This window comes from Terrapene carolina, unplaced genomic scaffold (assembly GCF_002925995.2).
Source record: "Terrapene carolina triunguis isolate 2854851 unplaced genomic scaffold, T_m_triunguis-2.0 Scaffold42, whole genome shotgun sequence".
In the NCBI taxonomy this organism is placed as follows: Eukaryota; Metazoa; Chordata; order Testudines; family Emydidae; genus Terrapene; species Terrapene triunguis.
The window spans coordinates 26,439,998-26,462,429 of record NW_020664393.1 but is presented as its reverse complement, the minus strand read 5'-3'; the positions used below and the strand labels follow the sequence as shown (position 1 = coordinate 26,462,429).

Here is a 22,432-nt window from a genome sequence, read left to right as displayed (position 1 = left end):
GTACAGTGTTCCTTGTATTTATTTTATGTTAAATTTAATATTTTATCCTATACCTATATTTCTATTCTCTCTCTGCGCCAGCTAGTCCTTCATGCACTCCCAATTTAAGAAATGCTAGCGTATATCTTCAGAATATATTTCCTCACCTTTCCGGCATGCTTTAATATGCAGTGAAACATAACTTTTAAAGCATCAAAAAAAATCTTTATTAATGCCCATTGAGATGAATGGGGCAATTCACAACACTCAGAGCTGCTCCAGGATCTCTGCAAACTCAGGCAGACATTTCTGTCCCAGTCACAGTAAATTCACATTTTGACGGTTTCCTTTGAAACCATAATAGATGTTTTGGTTTTGGTTTAAATGAAATCCAAGACCCTGGGAACAAATGAAAGGTCTGTCCATACCGTCCCAGAGAGCACAAAGATGTAGATAGGTAACTAGTGTCAGACACCTCAGTGCTTTTGAAAATCCCACTAGGTGCCTATCTGCACATTTGGGCACCTAAATACTTTTAAAAATTGGGCCCTATATGACTTGCTTTAGTCGCACAGGAAGTCTGTGACAGAGCAGGGAATTGAGCCCATATTTCCAGAGTCACAGGCCCTTACCACTGGGACTATTCTTCCTCTCCATAGGGATATACACCCCAGCAAGTTAAAAACTTCACCCCAGAAAGTTAACAACTAATGTTTTATGAACTCTAATCAGAGACCATGGATGAGAGTCAGACATCTGTCATCACCACTTTTTGTAAAATTGAACAGGTTCCAGTTATAACTCAGCTAAAAAAAATCCAATTCGTTGCAGCACATCTATGAGGCCCAGGTTTATGCTGGCACGTAGATATAATTCATTAATTAAGAGGGACTGCAGGAGAAGAGGGGATTCTGGGCTTTGAGTTCTGGTATCACATGATATGTGCCATGCCTACAAGTTAGATTTACAGAATGACAGCAGCCTAGAAAGAACCTACTCACTCTTCCCATCCAAATAATATGTGAAGTATAATGTAATATATATGGGATGATTTTTTTTCTATTATTATTAAAGCAGAAACTGGAATGATTTGGGTGATGTCCTAGATAGAGGAGAAAGGATGAAATATTGTAAGAAAGTTCCTTGACAGTTAGAAAAGGAGGATGCTACAGTAACAACAACAGTAGGGGGCCTTGAAGTGGTGGCAAGGGAGGAAAGTTTAATATGGACATAAGAATCTAGTCAAGGAACTGAGATAAAACTAAAGAGAAAAAGGAGAGTGCAAAAGAGACCAGCAGTACCAGGGAGAGCAGCTCTGTCTACAATGAGTAAATAACTCGAGTACCCTGGTCCCTCAAATTCACAACTCCTTTCTCTTGGTTGAGGGATTCCACAGCCCTCCTTTATGGGGCCGTGCTGTGATTCAAGCATACTTCCGCACCCCACCAGTATCCAGATTCCAATCCCATTCCACACAGCCTCCCTTGGTCCTTGAACTCATGCACTTCTTTCCCTTGGTTCTGGGGCCGCACAGCCCTCCTTGGGTTGTGCTGTGATTCAGGCAGGCTTCCCCAGCCCACCAGTCTCCCTTCTGGTTCCCAAGCCAGAGAACCCCTGATCTGACTTGATGCTCTCCTACAAATTCTCTTCTCCAGGCTGTCTGCCCTGTGACTCTTGGAGTCACCCAGCACCTGAGTTTTATCATGTTATGGAGGTAAATACATGATTAACATCTGACCCCACTGCCCAACTAGTTTGCTACTCCCTTGAATACCTGTTTCCTTAAAAGAGGCCACGTCATGGAACAGTGGTGGGTTTGTTGGCCCCAAACCCAATTACACCTTAAAGGTGACAGACCAGCCTGTTGTAGAGGGTCACTTCCAATATACTCACATATGACCAGTGGTACACGTAACACAGTTTGGGAACCCATGCACTAGAACACTCTCCCCTCCAGAACCAAGAATAGAATACAACCAAATTTTGAAATTCTTCTGATGCTGTCTGCAAATAGCTGTAAAAATCGCTGGCAAAATGTAGATTTTATCTCCCTCTCTAGTGGTTGGTCCAGTCACAGAGGTGGACAACCTACAACTGTTATCAGATACTATGAGCGTAGTGGTAGACATCTGTCTGTAAGTCTAAAGGTTTCAACCCCACTGTAGTCCATGAGGCTGTTGCAGAAGTTGAAAGACATGTTGGACAAGTCATTTAAGCAAATTTTTCACATTCCTCATGTTCTGGGTGCCCAAATTGAGACCCCGGGGTCTGATTTGCAGAAGTACTAAGCACTCACAGCAAAATGATGTCAATGATAGCTCTGCTCTGAACATATGAAGTATTTTATAATACTAAATACTCTGGAAAAAAACAGGCCCTAGATATCTCAAGTAGGGCACCAAGAATTTGGTTAGTCTCTCTGTGCCTCTACTTCCCATCTGTGAAATGGAGATAATACCATCTTATCTGACAACAGTGTTATGAAGATAAAGTCATTACATTTGTGAAAAATTCTGGTGGTGACCACCATTAAAATGTCAACAAGGAAATTAATACACCTCTACCCCGATATAACGCGACCCAATATAACACGAATTCGGATATAACGCAGTAAAGCGGCGCTCCGGGGGGGTGGGGGGGCGCACTCCGGTGGATCAAAGCAAGTTCAATATAACGCGGTTTCACCTATAACGCGGTAAGATTTTTTGGCTCCCGAGGACAGCGTTATATCGGGGTAGAGGTGTAATTCTGTATTCAGAGCCCAGTTTGAAGGTGGTGAAATAGATAAAACTTGGGGTCACATACTAAATTTTGAGGATAAAGAAAGATATTCTAAAAGATTTTCAGGATACTTCAAAGGTGGGAACAAATTCTTCAGATTTGGTAACACTGGTCTGATACGGGTTCTCGAACTATCATAAAAGACAGAATTGAGCCATCTAGAACTTCTGAAAAAACCAACACATATCCAGACTCTGTTCTTTACCAAACTAGTTTTGCAAAGACAGTCTTTTCATATCTAATCTTAAAATATTTATTTTCTGTTTCTTTCCATCAAGATACTGTTGTTCTATTAAAAAGATACTACAAAAATTGCTCCCGTTAATATAAGTATAGAATTAGCATTGTAGTGAAATCAAATTAGCATTTTAGTGAAATTCTAAGTAGAGCTCGGCGTGGATACAAAATGTATATCCACGGATATAAAGCGGATACCCATGAAGCTGCAGAGCTCTCGCAACAATGAGCAAGACTAGCAGGGCTGGGCCATGGCAAGTGACCAGGCTAGGAACAGCAATGTCAAAAGCAGCAGCATGTTGGGCTGCCATTCGCAGCGGTGTGAGACTCCTGTCTCAGGGCCTGTGAGCTGCTTGCACACATGACCAGTGATAGCTGCCAGTGAACCTGGTGCCCGGCCCAGTGGGCAGGGCTTGGGGAAGCACAGCCATGCTGGAGCTGCCCAGGCTGGATGCTGGCTCCTACGAGCGGTGGCCCAACGTGCTGCTGCTGTTGCCGCTGCAGTTCCTGGCCCAGTCACTGGCCATAGTCCTGCTGGTCTTGTTCATTGTCACTGGAGCCCTGCAGCTCCGCAGATATCAGCTTTCTATCCGCGGATATACATTTTGTATCGCTCAGGGCTCCAATTTTAAGATGCAGTCTAATATGCATATTCTGTATATACAAATTATTATAATTAGAACGCAATAGAGAGTCCTGTGGCACCTTATAGACTAACAGACGTATTGGAGCATAAGCTTTCGTGGGCGAATACCCACTTCGTCAGACCCAAGAAAGCTTATGCTCCAGTACGTCTGTTAGTCTATAAGGTGCCACAGGACTCTTTGTTGCTTTTTACAGATCCAGACTAACACGGCTACCCCTCTGATACTATATAATTAGAACGTGTGTACTTTAAATACAAAAATTACTATTATAGTCCATTCTATGTATGTCACACGCACAAGGAAAATAATGATGAGAGGTTACGAGACTAAATTAAAGAAGAATGAAAGTTACAGAACACAGTTACACACATTTAAGTGTAAAAGGTTGAATGCACAAGTTTAAGACAGTACGACAGTTTCTGCTTGATTTTATCCAAAATAAACAGAGATGAAGATGAAGATGTTATTAACCTATCAGAATACACACTAAAGTATTTAAATAGGATGGAATCTGACAACCTAAAAACCAAGTAGCAAAATCTGAATGAATCATTGAGAAAAGAGCAAAGAAGCACAAACAAAAAACTATTTTTAAAAACAAACTTTCAATTGTTACAGCGTTGCTTCTCCAAACTATGTCCCAATGTGAAATTAGGGCAGTAAATATTTGAATTTGTACATTCCTGTTTTAGCAGTTTGATGGCATGTGATCTCTCTCAATATTGTGTACTATTTTGATCTAGAAGGCTATAATATATCACATAGTTTGTTTTTTTATGCACTGGGATTTGCATCCCAATATATTCTATTGCTTTATCCTCAGTTCAAGTTTTACTTCAGTAGTACTGAACTTCCCCACATATGTCTCTTTCCAGGATAGTTTCATACCCCCATTACTGCAGTATACCATAGTTCCACAGCAAACAGAAAAGTCTAAAGAAGGTCAACAAAACATAGGGATGTGCATGTGATAGGGGCTCCATCTTTAAAGAAGTCTAAATATTTAACATGGAGACAAGAATGTAAAAATGAGTGGTAGAGAAACCATTTGAATACACACTTGTGCGCACTTTATAAAATGAAACAGCAGCACTGTTCAAATACATGAAGTCTAATGCAACATAATTAACAAAAGTAATTCACTGCCACAGGATACTGAGGTAAATAGCTTAATAAAATTCAGAAAAGATTAGATATATGAAATAAATATATCATCCGCAGTTCACTACTACAGCTAGAACAAAATGAGAGTTATCAGTTTTGATGCTTCAGGAAAGAACCAGATTGTTTAGCTAATGTCAGGAAAAGATTCCCCACTCACCCCTACCCGATAGGAAAGTATTGCACAATTCACTAGAGGTATTATAAAAAGAGAAAGAAAGGGCATTTCACTTTTCTTTGAAACACTGAGCATAGGTCACTGCCAAAGGCATGAGAGCATACTACTCGAACCATTTGTTCGTTCCTTTGTAGCTATCCCTTGTTAACTTTATGAACACTGAAATCAACACTGCTTGTGTATAGAGAAATTACTTTTCAGAATATTTAACTGTATGTCAGAGATTTCTCTCCCTCTCATTTACACACATAAGGTATCTCTTGTAACTCGTAACTATGTCATGTACAGTTACTGTCAGCTACAGTTAGTGTCATGGTAGTGCTGGAAGTGATGCCTATAGCTAAGGCTGCTTAACACTTTCAATTACAGTAACTCCTCGCTTCACATTGTAGTTATGTTCCTGAAAAATGCTACTTTAAGCTAAATGATGTTAAGCGAATCCAATTTCCCCATAAGAATTAATGTAAATGGGGGAGAGGGAGGGAGTTTTTTTCGCCAGACAAAAGGCTATATATATATGTAGCACACACACATACACACTATAAGTTTTAAACAAACAATTTAATACTGTACACAGAAATGATGATTGTGAAGCTTGGTTGAGGTGGTGGAATCAGAGGGTGGGATATTTCCCAGGGACTGCCTTACTGCTAAATGATGAACTAGCACTTGGCTGAGCCCTCAAGGGTTAACACATTGTTGTTAATGTAGCCTCACGCTCTACAAGGGAGCAGGAATGGAGGGAGGAGAGACAGCATGGCAAAGAGAGACAGAGACACTGTGTGTGTGTGTGTGTGTGTGTGTGTGTGTGTGTGTGTGTGCGTAAGAGAGAGAGAGACACACACCGTGTGTGTGTGAGAGAGACGTGCATTGCCCCTTTAAGTATGCTGACCCCACTCTAAGTACACTGCCTTTTTAAGTAGATCAGCAAGTTGAGACAGCAGCTGCTGCCAGCAAGCTTCCTCTATTCTGAGCCCTGTCCTGTCCCGTCCCATCCCCAACCCTGGAGAAAAGGTACAGCAGCACACAGCATTGGGGGGAGGGATAGCTGAACTGCCCGGCAACTGATAGCCTGCTGGGCGGCTGTCACACAGGGAATTTAGGGGAGCTGATAGGGGGGCTGCCGGTCCACCCTAGTTCCAAGCCCCACCAGCTAGCTCCAATGGGCTGCTCTTCCTGCAAGCAGTGGACAAAGCAGGTGCTTGCCAAACAACGTTATAAGGGAGCGTTGTACAACTTTAAACGAGCATGTTCTCTAATTGATCAGCAACGTAACAACAAAGAAACAACGTTAACCAGGACAACGTTAAGTGAGGAGTTACTGTACACGACCTTGTTTTCAGTTTCTTATCAACTTTGCCAAAATTAAATTGTTCAGTCTGAAATTTTCTATGCCAGGTATCTGCTTCAAGCTGAATTTAAAAAAAAAAAAAAAAGATTCAGCAAAACCAGGTCAGCAACTTCCGGAAATGAAATTAGGGAAAAACAAGTTGTTTGGCCCATACTGAGTTTTTTTAACTGTTGTGCTGAGAAGCTCTAGCCTCTCCATGATTTGGAGCAGGGGCCTGAATTTGGGCAAGAGGTGGGTGGCGGTGGGGAAGAATCACCTGGGTGTCAGGAATGTGCCTTTTGCCATCCCTATGAAGAGCCACCCAAATCTGGCCAAATTATAATCCTCTGAGAAACCTCAGCTCTCACAGGCTCAATAGAGACTTGTTAGAGTTTGGCAGCTAAATTAGCCGAAGATGCCATCTGTACTAAGCATACTCCATCCCTGGGCTACAGGAGCTGAGCAGAACTTTTCCTGTAGTTTTTCCTTCCAGCAACCAGAGGCTGCTGTGACATGAAAACAGATTAAACTAACTGCAGAATACTGTATCCAAGTTGCTGAAGATACCACCCAAAAATGCAAAGAAAAGTATCATATGGAAAATTCTGCCAAGTGCTCAGACTAATGTAAAAGAAGATTAAAGTTTCTTTTGTGCAAGTGTTCCAGATTTCTCATGCACGGTTGTTCAGCATACTAAAAGTTAATGGGGAAAAAAAGAAGACCTAACCATCCTCCAATGTGACTTACAAGTTCAAAATTTCTTCTGCAGCCACCAGCTGCCTCCTGGTTAGCTGACTGAAAAGGGTATCTGATGCCCCATCTTCCCAACAATACTCAGTAGAATTCTAAGGAAGAGAAATGTCTCTACACTTGCATCTGTCTACTACAAATATGCTGGAATTGAGAAGAACTTTCATTAAAACATACTATCTGTTTTACACAGCAAGGAAATCTACTGAGGGGCTCAGAATTTACCAAAATAATTCAAGATGTTTTTAGGGGGAACATGACAGACTACAGACTGATGACACCAGAGTGGAAGTCTGGCTGATCTAACAAACAAAAAAACTGGATCCACACAAAAGTAAAATTAAAAAAATGATTGAGATGCTATGGAACCTATTACTTCACTAACATGAGGCAGAAAGATCATAATCTTCAGTTTTCTTCCTTTTCTAGCATTCAGAATTGAAGATCTAGATTTCTACCTGAAATCTCTGTTTTTAACAGAGGTTCTCTCCCAGTTAACTTATTGCATCAAGATGTTGGAATGTTGTAAAAATAAAATAATGGAAGAGAAGATAAATGAATTCAGAATTTTGAAAATTTTAAAATACTTGCACTCCTATTCCAACCATCTCAGTATTAACTGAGCAGGTCTATCCACATTAAAATTGGTTTGGTCAAACTTTGTAATAGATCAGAGGTGGGCAGCGCGGCAGTGTGTCTGGCTCCGGCCGGGTGGCGCAGCTTCCAGACCGGCATGGTAAGGGGGCTCGGGGGTTGAATAAGGGGCAGGGGATTCCGGGGAGCAGTCAGGGGACAGGGAGCAGGGGGCGGTTGGATGGGGCGTAGGTTCGGGGGGGGGGCGGTCAGGGGACGGGGAATGGGGAGGTTGGATAGGCCTGGGAGTCCCGGGGGGCCTGTCTGGGGGCGGGGGTGTGGATAGGGGTTGGGGCAGTCAGGGGACAGGGAGCAGGGGGGGGTGGATGGGGGTGGGGTCCTGGGGGGGGGCGCGGTTAGGGTCGGGGGTGTCTCAGGAGGGGGCGGTCAGGGGACAAGGAGTGGGAGGGGGTTGGATGGGCTAGGAGTTCTGAGGGGGGCAGTCAGGAGGTGGGAGGGGATCAGATAGAGGGCAGGGGCCAGGCTGTTTGGGGAGGCACAGCCTTCCCTACCTGGCTCTCCATACAGTTTTGCAACCCCGTAACAGATGCTGTAAAATCAAAGGTTGCTAAAAATTATCGTACTTGATATTCCCATTTACACATCCAAAGATTGCATTAGCTGTTTTAGCCACAGAGGATATGCCTGTATATGGGGTGGGGGGGGGGGGAAATCCCCACACCACATGGCAGCAAGTCTGAGAGCCTGGGTCAACTGAGTCAGGCTCAAGCTCCGGGACTAAAAATAGCAGTGCAAATGTTTGGGCTCCACGATCCTTCCCCCTTGTTGGTTTTCAGAGCCCAGGCTTAAGCCTGAGCCCAATCTTCCACACTGATATTTTTAGCCCTGTAGTACAAGCTCCGCAAGACCAAATCAGTTGATCCTGGTTCTGAGACTCTCTGCCACAGGCCTTTTTTTGTAGTGTAGATGTACCCAGAGTCACACTTCAAGCTCAGATTCAGCAGATTACCCACTATGATCCCGAAGTCTCTTGCAGAGTCATTGCTTACCAGAAAAGGGTCTGCCATCCTGTAAGCATGAACTGCAATTTTTCTTCCTAGTTACATTTGGCTGTATTAAAACACATATTGATTGTGCCCGGTATACCCAAATGATCCAGATTTCTCTAAAAGTGACCTGCCCTCTTCATTATTCACAACTTCCCCAGTCTGTGTGTCACCTGAAAACTTTATTAGTAATGATTGTATGTTTCCTCCAGGTCACTGATAAAAAACTGTTAAATAGTACAGAGCCAAGAATCAATCCTTGCAAGACCCCAAGAGAAACACACCCACTGGATGATTATTCCCTGTTTACAATTACATTTTGAGACTTATCAGTTAGTTTTTAATCCACTTAATGTTTGAAGAATAAATATGCTTAAGTATATCATAGTATATGCATTTTGTGTTTAATTTCAGCCAGAATTAGAGCTCAAGGCCTCCTGACTCTCAACCCTGTGCTCAGCTCTCAAGAATGTCTTATTGGCAGAAGTGCCGGGCATCTGCAGCTCCCACTAACTTCAGTTGCAATCCTCCATGCTCAGCACTTCTGAAAATAAGGCTCCAGGTCTCACACTGGACACCTAGAATGAAATACACCAAATAGTGGCCAGCTGTGAACATGTGTTTAAGTGACTTGCCCAGAATTGCACAGAAAGTCCATGAGAGGCAGGGACAGAATGCAGTTGCCTTAACCACTACACATCCTCTCTCTTCTTGTAGTCCCCTGCCTCATTCACTTTCTGCAACAAATGAGGTAGCTGTCATACAAATAGTCTAATTCCCTATACAACACCAATTCATTCCATGTTATTGTCTTGTTAATTACAAGCAAGATTAGGGAGAGAGCAATGGAAAAGGAACAGCTTGATTGTATAAGCGTATGGTCCTGGGAACTGGGGAAAAAGTTACTTATAAACTGGGCAATGGATATTAAAATTAGTGAGACAATCAATATTGAACCTATTACCACAAAATCGCATTTTAAGCAATATTGCTTCCTCCTTGTTATGTAGGTTCACTTACAGTCTCATGCCTAAAATATTTCAATAGCTGGGCCTAGAGCTTCATTCTTCCCACATTACCACTAGTACTATCATGTACTTCACTAGCAATTTTCTCTTTTGAAAAAAGATGAAAATGTTGCTATAGCAACACCACAAATTTTTGTAAGCCACACTCTCTTAACTTTCATATTGTTTAGTTTCTTACTTTTCAGGCAACTAACATTCACAAGATCTCAAAAATAGAAGCCTTGTCAAACAGACATGAAACTAAATGCTTTTATTAAGAGAAATGTGATTAAAATGACTGGTTTAAAAAAATCAGACAAACTTGCATCCTTGTCATTTTTTGCTGAGCTTTGGACTCAAAACAAAAGTAAGAATCAAGGAAAATCATGCACTCATCTGTGTACAAATGCAACAGCTAGCTTTCTATGAAGCAAAGTAGTGATTATCAGCAAATTTATGGGAAGTATCATTATCTGTATTGCAGTAATGTAAAGGGGTCCCAAATCACAGACGAAGGCCTTAAGCTACTGGGCACTCTATAAACACAAAAGAGTTCCCTAGCTTATGTGCTCTATATAATTTGTATTCACTTCCATTCTTACAGAATATAATTGATGTCAGTTATGACTTCATTTTCTGCCACATTTACAGTTTGACACTGCACCCATCTTACTGTCTAAAGAGACTTCTAGTAGAAATTCCAATTTACAAGGCAGTGTTGTATGACATTTTTAAAGCTATCTGTAAAACCACCACTATCTTTTGAATAAAAATACTTATTAACTGTCACTTAAGTTCTGTGACTTAGCTCTACAAATGCAAGTATAGAGGCTTATAAATATCCTTTACGGAGGTTCCAACTTGTGGTTCATCTGCACTGGTGGAATTGAATCACAGGAAACAACTAGCAAGTGAAAAAATTATTTCTGGGACTTGTTGCCACCGGTGCAGACTGTAGGTGTCTGTTTAGCAATGTCCAATCCAGGGAGGAAGATAAACACAAAAAGGAAAAGAAATCTGAGGGAAAAAGCCCCTGGAAGGGCATCACCTTCTGACTTAAACAGGAAATGCTGTAGCCAAATGATGCAGCAATGAAGACCATTATGTTTATCTTTCAGTAGCTTCTCATCTGCATACAAATTCATATTGGACCAGTCAACACAAAGTCCAAGTGCCAATACCTATTAAAAATATTAAAAGCACATTGGACAGCTTTGCACAGCTCCTATGAAGAAATAACTCACTTTGTGCAGTAACGATGGTTCTTTGAGATGTGTCCCCCTATGGATGCTCCACTATAGATGTGTCTGCATCCCTGTGCTGATGATCAGAGACCTTTGGAAGCACTGTCTGTTGGGCCCACACATGCGCTCTTTCTCCTCATGCTGTGCCACGATGCTAGCTGGCTAACCCACCACAGTTCCTTCTCTATCACAGAGTCAGAAGCAAGAGCTCCAAAGTAGAGGAGAGGAAGGTAGATAGTGGAGCACCCATAGGGACACATCTCAAAGAAGCAACAGAGGGTCCTGTGGCACCTTTAAGACTAACAGAAGTATTGGGAGCATAAGCTTTCATGGGTAAGAACCTCACTTAAAGAATCATCTTTACTGCACAAGGTAAGAAACAACTTCTTCTTAGAGTAGTGTCCCTATGGGTGCTTCACTCTAGATGACTCCCGACCAGTACTTCTTTTGGAGGGCTGGGACTTCGGAGTCGGGTCAGTCACAGATGACAGTACTGTGGAGCCAAAGATGGCATCAGAGGCAGAGTCCCCAGTGATGGCATAATGTTCTGAGAAGGTGTGGACTGATGCCCATGCCGCCACTCTGCAGATCTCTGAGATAGGGACATCCTTAAAGAAGGTGACAGATGAGATCAATCTTGTGGAATGTGCACAGATGGAGTCTGCAAGTGTCATGTTACGAATCTGGTAGCAGTCTGATGCAATTTGAGACCCACTTAGAAAGTCTTTGGGCTGATATTGCTGAGCCCTTAGATCTTTACACCATGGAGAGGAACAGCCTAGGGAAATTCCTAAAGGCTTTTGTCCTATTGAGGTAGAATGCATGTGAACAAGTCTTAGAGTAATGATGGGTGCATCTCCCACTCATGTTCATGTGGGAATTTGTGACTGAGCTTGTCTGTTATCGAATTCTGTGTGCCCAGGAGGTAAGCCACAGACAAGATGACCAGAGATACACCAGTTCCATAGATTCTGTGCATAGGGAGGTCGACTTGGCCCCTCCCTGGCAGCTGATGTAATACATGCAGGCTATGTTGTCTGTTAGGATCTTCGTATGTGATCAGCGGGAGGAAATGGGCGAAGGCATTCCTGATCACTCTCAATTCGAGGAGATTGATGTGTAGGGATATTTCCACAGATGATCATTTACCTTGTGGCGTGAGGCCATTTAAATGCATGTACCAACCTATAAGCAGTGCATCCATGGTAAGGAGCAACGATGCTGACACCTTGTAAAAAGGGGATCCCTTTGCATGCTTTGGCTGGGTTCTTCCACCATGCCAGGCAGTTTTTGATCCTGGGAGGTAGTGACAGGGTTTGTCTAGACTGTCTCTGTTCAGTCTGTAAACAGAACTGAACCACAGTTGGAGGCATTGCATGTGGAGTCTGCCATGCGATATCGCTGTGCTTGCTGCCATATGCCCAAGGAGTCGGAGGCAGAGACTGGCTGGTATTTGAGGACTGCATCTGAGTGAGACCAGGGATAGGAACCTGTCTTGAGGTAGGAAAGCTTTGGCCTGTAGCACACCTAGGTCAGCCCTTATGAACTCCAGGCTTTGCACTGGTCTGAGAGTCAACTTTTCCATGTTGATCTGCTGGCCCAGTTCTGTGAAGAAGCATATCATAGTCTTAGTGGCTCGATGAGCCTCCTGAAGCAACCGGGCTCTGAGGAGACAATCGTTCAAGTAAAAGTAGATCATTATCCCTTGTGATCGTAGATGAGCGGCTGTCATTTATAGAACTTTGGAAAATACTCTCAGAGCCAATGAAAGTCCGAAGGGAAGGATTCTGTATTGGTAATGGTGGCATCCGAGTGTAAACCTGAGAAACTGTCTGTGAGTCGGTAGTATTGAAATATGAAAGTAGGCAGCCTGTAGGTCGAGGACTGAAAACCAGTCTCCCTGTCCCAGTGATGGAATGATAGTCAATAAGGTGACACCTTGAACTTCTGAGCTTTGACAAACTTCCTGAGATTTCTGAGGTCCAGAATCGGTCTCCAATCTCCCTTCCTTTTTCGTATTAGGAAGTAACGAGAGTAGAACCTCTTGCCTCATAGACGTTGAGGTACTGGTTCTATAGCTCCTAACTGCAGGAGTCGATCTATCTCCTGACGTAGTAGACGCTCGTAAGAAGGGTCCCTGAAGAGGGACAGGGAAGATTGTGGTGGAGCGGGTAAGGAGATGAAGTAGATGAAGTAAACTGATCTAACGATCTCTAGGACCCATCTGTCCAACATTATCGCTCCCAGGCACTGCGGAGCACTGACAAACAGTGGCCAAATGGATGCATGATCACAGAAAGTAGTGGGGAATAGTCTTGCGGTGCCTTGACCTACCTATCAGAAGTTGTTCTTAGGGGCCGGAGGTTGACTCGACAATTGAGAACCAGGTTTCTGTTTAGTGAATTTTCCCTTTGTCCTTTGGGGTGCATAGTGATGTTGTGATGGGAATTGAGACAAATAAGGCCTGGGCTCGGATTGGGGGCTACAATGTCTCTTTTGCCCTGGTGTGCAGATTCCCAGTGATCTGAAGGTGGCCCTGGAATCCTTCAAGGAGTGGAGAGTGGCATTGGTCTTCTCAGCGAAGAGCGTCACACCCTCAAAGGGGAGGTCCTCCACTGCGGTCTGCACCTCCTTCGCGAATCCCGAGAGGTAGAGCCATGACTCCTGTCTCATGACCACAACAGTGGAGATGGATCTGGCAGCCATGTTGGTGGCATTGAGGACCAACTGCAATGATGTTTTTGCCACCAGTTGCCCCTCCTGGATGACCACCTTGAAGGAATCTTGAGAACTCTCTGGCAGCTTGTCAATAAAGTCATTTAACTTATCATTTGTGTAATGCTATTTTGCCATGAGTACCTGGTAGTTGGCAATATAAAATTGTAAAGTGGCTGAGGAATACACCTTCCTACCAAACAGATCAAGGCGCTTCCAGTCTCTGTCGTAGGGAGTTGCCCTGGAATGATGTTGTCGGCCATGAGAGTTTACAGTGTCCACCATGATGGAATTGGGTGGCGAGTGAGTGAAAAGGAACTCTGATTCCTTTATGGGGAACATAATATTTCTTGTCTGCTGCTTGCACATCGGGGCTATCAATGCTGGGGTTTGTCACACCGTCTTAGGCGGGTCTAGGATAGTCTTGTTGATTGGGAGGGCGATTTTCGAGGAGGACGAAGAGTGCAGGATGTCGATGAGCTGGTGGTGCGTCTTTGACCTCCCTCCAATGGTATGTGGAGGGTGTCCGCTACTCTTTTCGCCAGTTCCTGAAACAAGCAGAAGTCATCTGCCATGGAAGGTAGTGAAGGCAGGACTGCTTCGTTTGGGGAAGAGGGGGATATAGCTTTTGCTGTTATCTCCTCCTCCATGTCCTCTTCTTGATCCACCATTTCTTGAGGCTCTGAGGCCCTCGATGATGTGGCTGAGGACGAATGCCTGGAAGATTGTGAGGCGATGCTTGAAGCCTGTGAGGCACTCTGTCAGTGTGCCTCTCAGGGATCCCATTATGGCCACCGCAGTGGCATAGGGCCTGGTGGAGGTGCCCATGGATGGCCATACCAAGATGGTGGTGATCCCATCTGCTGGTACATTCCCAGACCCTGTTGATAGTGGGGTCACTTATGGAGCTTGGGAGGAGTACTGTGAAATCCCCTCCAGTTCACTTTCTGAACCCCCACTTGATAGTGGAGGGGCATGGCATGATGTGGGGAGATAACCTGTACCCAGCAATGGCTCGGTGTCATGATCTCAGTACCGAGGGGCAGTGTGTCGGGTGCTTCTGTCATGCCCAGGTCACCGGTCTGATGGAATTCCGCCAGGACCAAGTGCCCCAGTGTTGGTGCCGGGGGAGATGTAGACCCCGTCTGTACTTGTCTCTCCAGTACTAAGCGGGCTATTAAAGCTCATGGTACTGATGTAAACTCGCATACTGATGTCAACTCACGTACCGAGAGCGTTTTAGGGAGTTTGCCCTTATTTCTCAGTACCTGTACACAAAGGATCTGTGAGCCTATCAACGGCACCAGATACTGACAACCGCCATGAGGCATGGGTACCAGATTGTTGTCTCACTGCCAGCAGTGCAGAGGATACCGAGAAAGATGGTGATCGCTTTCGGTTATCCCTGGACTTGCTAAGGGGACTTCCTGCTCTCCTTTTTAACTTGTGAGAGGAGTCCCGGCCTGTTTCTTCAATCTACTATCCTTCAAAGTCGAAGGGAAGACTCATGCCTGCCTGAGGTCAGAAGCAGCCTCCATAAAGATGACTTTTTGGCTAAGCTCTCTATCCTTGTGGATAGGAATTGCTGGCAAAGGGAACACTTCTACTTGATGTGGCCCTGGCCAAGACAACAGATGCAGAGAGTGCTTGTCTGCGATCAGGATTACCTCGCTGAAAGTGCAAAACTTCTTAAAACCCGTAGAGCCGGGCATACCCTTCTCCAGGGGGGGTCCCCCCATGGGGAGTGGACAAAAGAACAAAGTCCTTTCGTCTTCTTTTTTTTCTTTAAGGCACAGGCAAATAAACAGAAGAGAAAAAGAAACGAGAGGCTTCTAAAGAAGCTAAAATTTAGTAAATGAAAGAGTTAATGATCCGCAAGTGCACAGCTAAAGGCTCAGTCTCTAGCAGGGGCAGTTGAGAAAGAACTGAGGATGGTTAACCCGCACGTCCTTCAAATCAAGGGCGGTGTACCAGTCTCCTGGATCCAGGGAGGAGATGATGGAGGCTAGGGAGACCATGCAAAACTTCAACTTCTTGAGATGTTTGTTGAGGTGGCACAGATCCAATATGGGTCTTATGCCCCCTTTTGCTTTTGGGATTAAGAAATAGCAGGAATAGAACCCTTTCCCCCTCATGTCTCGAGGGACCTCCTCTACTGCCCCCAGGCGTAGGAGATTCTCTAACTCCTGAACAAGGAGTTGCTCATGAGAAGGATCTCTGAAGAGTGACGGGGAAGGGGGATAGGAGGGAGGAGTGGCTGTGAACTGCAGGGTGTAGCCCAAAGAGATTATACTGAGTACCCAGTGGTTTGAGGTTACTCGCGACCATGCCGACAGGAAAAAGGGTGATGGCGCTTAAACCCCTTGTGTCTGTCTTTTCTCCTGAAGGTGCTTTGCTGAGGAGGCCCCCAGGACCTGGGCAGCAGAGGGGGTCTGAACAGCCTCCTCATTGCCTGTAGAAGCCCAGCAGTCTTTTAGACCATGCAGCTTCACATCTGTCTGCCCTGAGAGCAGTCCATTCCCTTCAAATAGAAGCCTGGATAGAGGACTGCATCTCCTTGGACAGACCCGAGGATTGGAGCCAGGAACTGTGCCTCATTACAACAGCCGAGGCAACAACTCTGGCAGCTGAATCAGCCGCGTCCCAGGCCATCTGGAGGGAGCATCTTGCCACCGCCTTGCCTTCCTCCAGGAAGGTTGCAAACTCCTGACCGAGGTCCTGTGGCAAGGTATCCTTAAACTTGTTGAAGGAGTCCCAAAAATTGAAGTTATACCCCAACAAGGCCTGGTGGTTGGACACCCTAAACTGTGGACCTGCAGCTGAATAAACTTTTCTTCCAAAAAGGTCCAGCCTTTTTGCATCCTTATTTTTAGGCGTGGCGCTCGCCTGACCCTGCCTGTCCCTCTCGTTGGCTGCTGATACTATCAGCGACCCAGGTGGCGAGTGTGTATAGAGGTATTCAAACCCCTTAGCGGGATCATAATATTTCTTTTCGGCTCCTGTGGAGGTGGGTGGAATAGATGAAGAGGTCTCCCACAGGGCCTTAGCAATAGGCAGCGCAACCCATGCCGGGTTGCCACTGTGAACACGTCAAAGAGGGTGTCCAACTACGCTGCCAGGCCCTAGTCCTCTAGGCCTAAATTAGAGGCCACTCTTCTAAGCAGGGCTTGGTGCTCCTTGAAGTCATCAGGACGGCTGGCATGAGAGGGGCCCGCCACCACTTTGTCTGGCGACAAAGACCATGGAGGCACCATGGGGGAAGGCTCCCTCTGTGATGGCACCTGTCCTTCCAACCTTGTGTCAAAGTCTGTGCCATGTTCCGGGCTTGGTACCGGTGGTACAGGGGGGTTGCTTATCTGAGGCAGCCAAGGAGGAGTGGTGCGAATAAGGCACCAGTATCATAGGTACGCTCCACTGGGCTGACCAGTGGCCTGACTGTCACGTGGTCATCGAGGGTGCTGAACTGGCCTTCAACGCCAGAGGAGACCGGTGCTTCCTCAGCAAGGGGGTAAACTCCTGTTCCGACTCAAACCGGGTGGGGCCATGGTGACTTGCGTCTGGCAGCTCACTTTGGGTGCAGGGGACCAGTACCTGGAAGGTGGCGACCAATGCCTTTCCGAGGAATGGCGTTGAGGAGACATGGACATAGACTGTGCCGGGGCATCAGCTGATGGGAGACAAACCGGTACCGGGAATGCGGAGACCGGTGCCTTGATGTCGGTGATGTGCGCCGTGTCAGTGGGGACCGTGAACGCAGTGCCAGCCAACTGGGCCATCTTGCGGGTGACCAAGGTTGCGGAGCTGGGGTTCGTGGTCACGGAGTTGGGGAACTACGCCTCTGCTCCAGGGACCGATGGCACTCCACTGCCCTTTGAGATGGCCCCATGGCTGGCTTGTCCTTGGGTTGGGGAGCCTTAGCCAGATCTACTGCTGGGCACATCGTGGGTGACACCGGAAGGGCCATTAGGTCCTAACCGCCCAGAAGCCCTCAGGCGTTAAAGGCACCAACAGGTGCCAGGGTCCCCTACCACTACCAGGAGTCAGATGCTCGATGAGCTGGGGGAGAGGGGTCCAGTCGGAGCGATACCCCTTTGGGGCTCCAGGGTGGGCTTATGGCCTGAACTGCATTCTTTGCCCAACACCTCCTTCCCCTCTTTATTCGGTGCCAGGGAACCATGCTGCTTCTTCTGGCATTTCTTGGGCACTGGCAAAGGGTAATGGTGCCGAGTGGGATCCAGTGCCAGCGGGGCACTCCACACTGATGCCAATGTACTGGGCGTTGAATTGGAGCGTGATGGCTCCAACGCCAGGCGAAGTGCAGCCTCCATGAGGAGGGCCTTTAGGCGGATGTCCCATTTTTTCTGAGTCCCTGGACAGAAGTTTTTACAGATTCTGCACTTCTCCTTTATGTGCAACTCTCCCAAGCACTTAAGTAGCTGCTATGGGGGTTTCTAACAGACACAGACCTGTTGCAGGGTAAGCACAGTTTGAACCCCGGGGACTGGGGCATGCTCCACCCCAGGGCAAAGTCCCTGCTGGGACGCCAACTACTAAAGCTTAACACTTAAACACCAAGTACTAGCAACTATATATAAAGAGACAGTCAATAGGTTGTTAGAAAACCACTATCCATTTGGGAGACAAGAGGAAGGCGTTCCAACCAACCGTCACTGGCGGTAAGAAGCAATTGAGAAGGCATAGGGCCAGCAGCGCCTCATATACCAGCGCAAGAGCACGGCACTACAGAGGTCACCACAACCAGCTCTATGGATACCGCTAAGGCAAAAAAATTTCGACAACTCTGCAGGTGGGCACGGACACACCTAGAATGGAATCGACATGTGCAAGCACTTGAAGAAGAACAGTTTTATCCACCTTTACAACTGACTAAATAAAGAAGGTGTACCAATATTTAAAATGGCGATGGCTGAGAATAACATTGTGTTACAGGCTCTCTTACATCTGAAGTTTTATACAGTCAAAATGCCTCAAATATTTAGGAATAAAAGAGTTTACAAATAACAGCTCCACCAAGGTCAACAGAGTTACAGAGCAGACACCCAGAAGTCACTTAGGGTATGTCTACACTATGAGAGTAGTTCGATTTTAGTTAAATCGAATATGTGCAATCGATATTAGAAAGTCGAACGTGTGTGTCTACACTAAGGACAGTAATTCGACTTTGTCAGTCCACAGTACCAGGGAAAGCGTCGACATTGGAAGCAGTGCACTGTGGGCAGCTATCCCACAGTTCCCGCAGTCCCCGCTGCCCATTGGAATTCTGGGTCGAGCCCCCAATGCCTTCTGGGTAAAAAAATGTGGCGAGGGTGCTTTTGGGTAACTGTCGTCATCCGTCAGTCATTACCGCCCTGCCTCCCTCCCTGAAAGCGCCGGCGGGAAATCAGTTCGCGCACTTTTTGATCAGTGACAGCGCGGACGCCACAGCACTGCGATCATGGATCCCGCTGCGACCATCGCTGCAGTTGTGGCCGTTCTCAACGCCTCGCACCTTATCATACACCTTACCCTGAGGCAGATGCAGAGTAATCAGGCGAGGAGGCTACGGCACCGCCGTGAGGGCCTGAAGTCGGAGAGTAGCACAGAGCTGTCAGAAACCACGAGCCCCAGCGCCCAGGACATCACTGTGGCAATGGGGCATGTGGATTTTGTTGAACGGCGATTCTGGGCCCGGGAAACAAGCACGGACTGGTGGGACCGCATAGTGCTTCAGGTCTGGGATGAATCCCAGTGGCTGCGAAACTTTCGCATGCGGAAGGGCACTTTCCTGGAACTTTGTGACTTGCTGTCCCCTGCCCTGAAGCGCAAGGACACCCGCATGCGAGCAGCCCTGACTGTCCAGAAGCGAGTGGCCATAGCCCTCTGGAAGCTTGCAACGCCGGACAGCTACCGGTCAGTCGCGAACCACTTTGGCGTGGGCAAATCTACCGTGGGGGTTGTTGTCATGCAAGTAGCCAAGGCAATTGTCAAGGTACTGCTGTCAAAGGTAGTGACCCTGGGAAACGCGCAGGCCATCATAGATGGCTTCGCTGCGATGGGATTCCCAAACTGCGGTGGGGCTATAGATGGGACTCACATCCCTATCCTGGGACCGGGCCACCAGGCCAGCCAGTACATCAATAGAAAGGGCTACTTTTCAATGGTGCTGCAAGCACTGGTGGACCATCGGGGACGGTTTACAAACATCTACGTCGGATGGCCGGGCAAGGTTCATGACGCTCGCGTGTTCAGGAACTCTGGTCTGTTTAGACGGCTGCAGGAAGGTATTTACTTCCCGGACCACAAGATAACTGTTGGGGATGTGGAGATGCCTACAGTGATCCTCGGGGACCCAGCCTACCCGCTAATGCCCTGGCTCATGAAGCCCTATACTGGCGCCCTGGACACAGAAAAAGAACTCTTCAACTACCGGCTGAGCAAGTGCAGAATGGTGGTGGAGTGTGCTTTTGGCCGTCTCAAGGGGAGATGGAGAAGCTTACTCACTCGCTGTGATCTCAGCGAAACCAATATCCCCATCGTTATTGCAGCTTGCTGTGTGCTCCACAATCTCTGTGAGAGCAAGGGGGAGACCTTTATGGCGGGGTGGGAGGTTGAGGCAAATAGCCTGGCTGCTGATTACGCCCAGCCAGACAGCCGGGCGATTAGAAGAGCCCAGCGGGACGCGCTGTGCATCCGGGAGGCTTTGAAAGCCAGTTTCAAGGCTGAGCAGGGTACCCAGTGACTTTTAAGTTTGTGGACACAGAGGCAGAACTTGCCCCCCTTTCTTTACCCAGTTGCCGTCGACTATCCTCTCCACTTACATACCCCCTTCACCCCCTTCCCAAAAAATAAAATCTGTTCTGTTTTGTTAATGGACACCGTTGTCTTTATTACTGTTTTCGCGGGAATGTTTTAAACCTGTGACACAGACTGTGGCGGGGGGCGGGTTTAGGGTTGTGATGCAAATGATGCCTCTAAACTCCAGGAATGACAGGCTCCGCGGTGGTGGACTGGTTGTTTCAACGGAGCCTGCCAGCCCTCCTGGCCGGGACTGCGTGTATGTGTCGGCTATGTGACTGTCTTGCAGGGGGAGGAGGGTTACAGATCCCCTGCTGCGCGGCTCTGTGATGCAGGGTAAGGACCGCTGCATAAGATCTGTAACTGCCCTCCCCCGCCACCAAGTCACAGAGCAACACCACCCCCCCCACCACACAGAACATGAAAACCACCTCCCAGACTGACCAGGATAACTAGTCACTGCACTGTATATGTGCCCTGCTGCTGCACCTGCCCCCTGCTAAAGGTGACTGTCCTGTCCAATGACCAAGCCCCTTCCCCCCCCCTTCAGACAGACTCCCCTCCAAAAGAAGAGGATGGAAACAGAAATGAACAGAAACGTATTCTTTATTAACAACCGCACATGGAACGGGGGGGTGAAACTTGGACGGGGTCTTGTGGGAGGCGGGTAGGAAAGGACTTTTCAAATTTTGGGGAATGAGAGCCTTCTAGTGGTAGAGCAGTCCGCAGGGGTGGAGTGAAATTTTTCACGGCCCCTTCCACCCCTCCGTGTTTGGACTTTGGGTGAGGGGGGTATGGGACTTGGTGGCGGGGCAGGGCAGTTACAGAGAGACTGCAGCGGGGCTCTCTCCTCCTGCCTCCGGTCCTGCAGAACATCCACAAGGCGGCGGAGCGTGTCCGTTTGCTCCCTCATTAGTCCAAGCAGCGTTTGAGTATCCTGCCTGTCCTCCTGTCGCCACCTCTCCTCCCGTTCCATGTTTGCCCGGTGCATTTGGGACAAGTTCTCCCTCCACTGTGTCTGCTGGGCTGCCTGTGCTCGGGAGCATCCCATTAGCTCAGCAAACATGTCTTCCCGTGTCCTCTTCTTCCTCCTCCTAATGTGCGCTAGCCTCTGGGCAGATGTGGCTGTGGGAATTGGAAAAAGGGAGTGAATTCCTGAGACAGAGCAATGTATCTGTGAACAGAGAACATAGTCTTTCTCTGTGAACAAGACCATGCAGAGCACCTATCACACGCGCACTGAGGACAAGGTCGAATTTTCGGCCCTCGCCTACAGTGCCTGCGGTCTTGCTGTGGCGAGCTGAGGAGCAGGGCAGGACACCGGACTTTGTCTAGATGGCAAACATGGTAAGCCGTAGACTTGTGGCCGCTTAAAACTTTAAGAGTGGCACTGGCCTCCTTTCAAATAGAAAGCAATGCGAGTCTCTGCTGGCAGCAATCCTGCAAGCATGAACTCTGCCCCTGTCCCACCCCCTCGCGGCTGTAAACCGCGTGGCTGTAAACCGGCGGTTGCAGTTCTATAAAGGGACGGGCAAGCAGTCCCAATACTAACTTTCCCATACCTAATTCACAGCAGGGAGCCATGCCAGACATCACCCTCCTGAAGGTCTCCGAGAGCCAGAAGGAGAAGATGCTCCGGGACAGCCTTCAGAAACCGGGGCCATTTGCTGCACTGCTGTGCAAGGCCATGATCCCGGAGTACCTGCTGGCGTTGTGGCAGGGAAACGTGTCCTACCACGGGGGGCCTAATAAGCTCTCCCTGCCCAGGAACCTGCTGATGAGGCTGGAAAAACACCTGCAGGAGGTGTATGAGGAGTTCTCCCCGGAGGATCTCGCCTCTATCCCCGGTTACATTGACCAGTTCCTGGCTTAGGTGCCCTTGGAGGGACAAATGACTGCAGGGTTTTGGGCATTATAATCATGAAGCGGACATTGTGCAATTTTTTGAAAATGGTTCGGACTATATAT

General features: G+C 47.1%; 1 protein-coding gene across 2 annotated transcripts in view; it reads right to left on the bottom strand.

Moving 5' to 3' along the window:
* The window catches only part of PHIP (pleckstrin homology domain interacting protein), a 341,807-nt gene that overhangs the window by 216,209 nt on the left and 103,166 nt on the right, over nt 1–22,432 (bottom strand). The window lies entirely within an intron of this gene.